The sequence below is a fragment of the Loxodonta africana genome, chromosome 23 (assembly GCF_030014295.1).
Source record: "Loxodonta africana isolate mLoxAfr1 chromosome 23, mLoxAfr1.hap2, whole genome shotgun sequence".
Lineage (NCBI taxonomy): Eukaryota > Metazoa > Chordata > Mammalia > Proboscidea > Elephantidae > Loxodonta > Loxodonta africana.
The window spans coordinates 71,310,437-71,316,945 of NC_087364.1; positions in this window are offsets into that span (position 1 = coordinate 71,310,437).

The following is a 6,509-nucleotide window of genomic DNA, read 5'->3' on the forward strand; positions in this document are numbered from 1 at the left end:
CCCAAAGAGGAAACACTTCCACAAGAGGACACAGCAGGACTTTCACTCAGCTTTGAACTATGGCTGTTACGTAGTTGTTTCAGGTCTCTTGTATCAAGAGATCAACAGGTAGGAAAGGAGTGAACATCTGATGGGGTAACTGACCCTGATTATCAGGAGGGTGCAGGGGCTATTCCACAATGCAGCTGCGGAGAATATGCTTGGCAACCAGGTGATCCTCTAGGATATTTCTTGCTACGCTCCCGTCCAAATTTGAAGATGAACAGACAAGTGCAGCAACCCTAGACTGAGAAAGTGACTATGGTGAGAGGAATGAGAAGTAGGAAAAAATAAGAATTAGTTGTAACCTCAAGACCAGCTGTAACAGTTGAGGCTGTAGTTCATCCTGTAACCTTCATCTTGTCAATTTACCCAGGAAAAGAGACCAAAAATGTCCCACCCAAACCGTCCGCCTTCTAGCTGAGGCACTCACCCTTCGCCCCAGCTGACTAATGGCCATGTTCGCTGCTGGTGACTCACATCTGTGATCCTGTCCAGGCAGTGCTCTTAACCAAAGGAAGCCTCCTTGCCCTAGCTTTCTCTCCTTCCCCTCCAAGGACTGGTTGACTCAGTAAGCAAAGGATCTGCCTCCTCACCTCAATTCAGATCAGTGCTAAAGGACCACCACAGTTCCAGGGCTCCCATTAGAGACAAATGCCTCAGTTAGCCCAAACTTCCACATTTTCTTAGATTTGTCCCCAAATCCACTCCACAATAAGCTTCCTACATACAAAAATTTCATTCTAAAAGTCTGTTTCCAGAAAACCCAACCTAATACAGAAGGCTACTTTGTCACAGCCACAGCTGTCTGCATAATGGGTGCAGACGCCAGATGGAAATGCATTAAGGAGGAGGTAGGAACTCAAGAAATGACTAAATAAAAAGAAATCAACTAGAGTAATAACTAGAAGAGAAAACCAAAAAAACCAAACCCATTGCCATCAAATCGATTCCAACTCATAGCGATGCTATAGGACAGAGTAGAACTAGCTCACAGGGTTTCCAAGGAGCGACTGGTGGATTCCAATGGCCAACCTTTTGGTTAGCAGCCGTAGCTCTCAACCGCTGCACCTTCAGGGCTCTGTTATACCCTATGGTGTATTAGTCCTTTTATTAATCACCATTTCATCAGTTAGAAAACTGAGGCACAGAGGAATCATAAGTATTGTCTAAAACCATAGATGTATTAGGGATATAACCAGGTCACAAGCCCAGGCAAGTTTGGCCCTACAGTACGTGTGTGGATGGATCCACTGCTTCTTCAGATGACAAGAGGACTTGACCCTGTGGTGTGCTAGAGCTTGCTTCGTTGACTCACAAGAGCCTATGCGCACATTTCTTATCATCCATCATTTAGTGGCGTTATATCGGTGGCTTCAAATCCACCAAGTGCTACAAAACAGGGCTTTTTTATTTTTTTTTCCAGAAAGCTGAAATGCTTTATCAGAACACTGCAGGATTGGCCTCAAAAGGAGGGATACCTTCTCAACTGTAACAGGAAAACACAAAGATTCATGAAAATGTGTAGGCTGAGTGGTGGGAAATCAAGGTGATTGCTATTTCCTCTGTGAGGAAGGTGGCAAGGTCATCTAGGAAGAGTGAGGGGATGTGAATGGTGTCAGGTGTTCATGGGGAAGATCATTAGCACTTAGAATAATCCCTGCAGTGATAAGGATTATTAAATGGTAGCCATTATTATCATATATATTTTTGACAGTTCATAGTCTGACCATAATTATTAAATTTTCTTTAGAGGGTGTGAACTTAGTTATTCTCAACAAATTTCTTTTCTCTTTTTTATGAAGTCAAGAATTAGAAAACTCTTTCAATTTTCTTAAATGTAAATTCCTGAACCAGATGCATCCTATATTATTAATTACTACATTTGAGGTTTTGATGCCCAAAATAGGCAAAACAATATAAACAGCCTTCCTTGGGGAGTCTTTCATCAAGGCTTGTTTTTACCCGGGTGCCCTGCAAGTTCTACTTTCTCGTACTTTTATCTCAGTAACTCTGAGAAATGTGTGTGTGTGTGATTTTTGTTGTCCTATATCACTTTCCTTCTAATAATTAACAGTAAGTCCCCTAAAATGAAAGAGATTCTCTGTATGCTGTAGGGTGGTTAAAAAGGAAATGGAAAAGGGGGAAAGAGATGAAGGGATTACGACTTCCTGAGAAGCATATTTGAAGGGAAGAGAAGCCCCGGAGCAGATTCAAGAACAATTAGGCTGAAGTCTAATCTCTGAGATTTGTATGACATTGGGAAGAGCAAAGAGGTTCCCACGAGCTGAAGGAGAAGAGCTCTGAAGATTCAACAGGAAGCAGCCAAGAATCGAGGCATCTGAGGGCTGAGCTGCTACGCCACCTGTGTAAGCACCTGCTCCAGGTCACCAGCTCTAACATTCACTGGCATCTCTGACCCTTTCTTTGGGGCTTATGGGCTCTCAAAAAATCATACGACATGCATGGTTTACTGGAGAAAGTAAAAAGAAAATGAAAACAGACAAATCTATTGTCATCCATAATTACTTTAAAAAGGAACTCAGTGTTTAAAAGTTATGTGTTAGACACGTTTGGGTGAAAAATGATTTCTGCTTAAGTGTGCCATTTCTACTCATTTTAGGCAGAGAGAGCAGCAATTCTGGAGAGAGTCAAATCTTTATGTAGTTACTAACCCTGTAACACTTTTATCAGTGCATTCTATAACCTTGCAAGCTAAGATCTTGTTTTTTTGTGTGAAATTTTGACTTAACCCTTTCACGGATGAATTTTTTGGTGATGCCATTTTTTTTTTTTTTCCACTAAGGGAACAGATGCTCAGTCATGGTTTGTTGGTAGTTTTTTATTTGAAAAAATGGGGTGCCACTTGCCAGCGGCCCATATAGGTACCCTGTTCCATGAAACACACCGCAAACACATTACATATCAGTACCATGGCCCACGAAGGGCATCGCACTTCCTGGTTACACTTGAGCCATCAACTATCTTACTCAACTTTCCAAAAATACACACGAAAAACTAAATAAACATCGCACTTGCTGGACATGATTGTTATCGGTTCTATTTGGAGTGGGCCAGATATGCACCATGTTCCATGAACCACACTACACACGTGGTACATATCAGTACCATGGTCCAGGAAGAGAACCACGAACTGTTTTTACCCCCCAAAATAACTCACTTACTTGAATACTTCTGAATCCTGGTAACTGTTATCTTCCCAATAACACAAACAAAGTAGTAAACATACTTGCAAGCCTCATCTTGCTGTACAGAAGCCAAAAGACAAGAAAGTTTCATACAATCACACCTTTGGGAAGCAACCACTCATATGAATGTCTCTCAACACTCAAATGTGACACAGACCAACTTCCTTGTTTTTTAGGCAATTGCATGAGTATCTGCCACAATGCCAGAAAGCGCGTGAGTGGCTCAAATGCCTGCCAATAAACCTCCAGGAGGGGGAATTTGAGTAGTAGGTTTATCTACTCGTAACCATTAAAGGATTTTAGCAGTACCTTTCCATAAGCTTTATAATTCAGAGTAGAACTCAACACTAAGAAGAAAAACTAAAGCATGGTCATCAGAGGACTAAATTATCTCTAAGGCCCCTTCCAGTTGAAAGGGTAGAACAAAACGCTTAAAATTCTTTTTCTAGAGAAGACAGTTCTTTTAGGAAGAGGAGAGATCCTGCTTTAATGACTATAGTTGTTATTTTTATGTTAATTAATCTGACTCACAAGTAGGACTCGGATGCACTTCAAGTCAGCTCTTCATCTCTATGATATTTCTGCTGTATTTTAGAACTGTTCGCAAAACCAAGTTTACAAACATTGGCTGGTAAAACAACATGGGAAAAGCTGGGACACGAATGCGGTGGAAAAAAATGTCAATTAGGTAACTGAAATCAAGGGATGAGAGAGGAGGAAAATAATATAATCCTAACAGCCCAACAGTATGAATTTATCTAGAAAGCTAGCAGGTGATGTCAAGTGCATTTCTGAACATGTCATCCTATTACACCTTACACTCACTTTTTATGCGACTACTTTTCAGTGTGATTGTGTTCACTTCTTCAGTCAGGATTTATAGAACCTCTTCTCAATGCCACTCACAAGTGTGCTGAACTTCATGCCTGTGACAGACACATGGGAGAGCCAGTCAGACAAAACAAGGTAGAGGCACAGTGTTCCATTTCAGCACAACTCAGCTCAGATAAATGACAGTGATATGAAAGCAAAGAACTAGCCTAGGTGTGTCTCATAATCTCATCTGGAACTAGTGCACCTCGAATACATGAGTCTAAGTCTTCACCCACAATAATATGAGGCAGAGTATGGCTTGGTGCTTAGCAAGGGTTATAGATAATATCCAAAAGCCAAACCCATTGCCGTCAAGTCAATTCTGACTCCTAGTGACCCTGTAAAGTAGAACTGCCCCAGCAGGTTTCCAAGGAACAGCTGGTGGGTTCAAACTGCTGACCTTCTGGTTAGCAGCCAAGTACTTAACCAATGCACCACCGGGGCTCCTTACAGATTATGTGACCAAACCGAACCCATTGCCATCAAGTCGATTCTGACTCATAGTAACCCTACAGGACAGAGTAGAACTGCCCCCCATAGGATTTCCAAAGCTGTAATCTTTACAGAAGCAGACTACCACATCTTTCTCTCTCAAAGTGGCTGATGGGTTCGAACCACTGACCTTTCAGTTAGCAACTGAGCACTTAACCGCTGCACCACCAGCGCGGCTTACAGGTAATAGAGCCAAAAGAGTATGGAAAAAGGCAAAACTGATTTGATCTATCACACCAATGAAACCCAGAAAAGTAAAGTAGTCACGGGCAGAGAGAATGTTGGTCAGGGGTATGTGGACAAAGCTAGAGATACTGAAATGTGAATGGCTTGTCTGTGGGACCAACTGATTATTTGCACTGGCTCTCTCCTTCACTTCCCTCCTTTTCATCTTTTGTGTTCTGCTGACTCTGAATTCACCTGTTCTTGTTAAAAGGTAAGTAGAATAACTCAAATGATGGTCCTTAGTTCTAGATCGCTTCCAAGCAACTGCCGACATGACCTGCAGATGTAAGTCCTCAGTGAAAGAAGTTCAGTTTGCGCAATTGAAGGACGAGATCATCCAGCCACTAAGGTTTGGGGTCATGGGTCCAAGATGTACCATTTTTAGCTAACTTTAGCCAATCGACTGGTTTACCCAACAGACCTGCAGCCTGTTGATGTCCCAGGAGTTCAAAACAATATGCTTTTTTCAGATCTCAACCCCATCACACATACCAATTTCTTGCCCAAGGTCCCACCACCTACCTACCTTTCTTACTTTACTCCCACCAATACCTTAGACATGCCCTCTGCCATTCTTATTGGTTACCTTCCCATTCCAACAAACAACAGGTATTCTTGACACCCTACATTTGCTTATGAGTAGAGCACGACTCAGAAAACTTCGCAGATCCCACCATGCATACCTGAAGGCCATCTCCTCAGGGCTGTCTACCCTGATGATTCCTGCTGTTGTTACTGAAACGTGTCGTCATGCTCTGACTCATAGTGACCCCATGTATAACAGAACAAAACACTGCCCGCTCCTATGCCATCCTCTTAATCGTTGCTATGCTTGAGCCTATCGTTACAGGCACTGTGTCGATCCATCTCGTTGAGGGTCTTCTTCCTCTTTTTCACTGAGCCACACTTTACCAAGCATGATGTCCTTTTCCCAAGGACTGGTGTCTTCTGAAAACATGTCCAAAGTATGTGAGACAAAGTCTTGCCATTCTTGCTTCTAAAGAGCATTCTGGCTGTACTTCTTCCAAGACGGATTTCTCATTCTTCTGGCAGTTCACAGTATATTCAATGTTCTTTGCCAACGTCATAATTCAAAGGCATCAATTCTTCTTCAGTCTTCCTTAGTCACGGTCCTACTTTCACATGTGTTGAAAACATCATGGCTTGGGTCTGCTGCACCTTAGTCTTCAAAGTGACATCTTTGCTTCTGAACACTTTAAAGAAGTCTTTTGCAGCAGATTTGCCCAATGTGATACACCATTTGATTTCTTGACTACTGCTTCCATGGGCATTGATAGTAAATCCAAGTAAAATGAAATCCTTGACATCTTCAATCTTTTCTCCGTTTATCATGAGGTTGCTTATTGGTCCAGTTGTGAAGATTTTGGTTAGGAGAACAGGCTCGGCTCATTTCAAATCTTGGCCTGGACTCTGACTATGTCATGTTGGGAGAGTTGCCAGCCATCCTGTCTCCATTTCCTCATTTGTAAAATAGAGATATTTTCACTTACCTTATGGTGTTGCTATAAGTATGAAATGAGATAAATCAAGTAAAATGCTAGAAGCATACCTGGCACATAGTAAGGGCACAATAACTGCTCTCATTTATTACTAGAGATAACAATGACAGCAATGACAATCCAGTGTTTACTATCTGCCAGATGTTGTGCC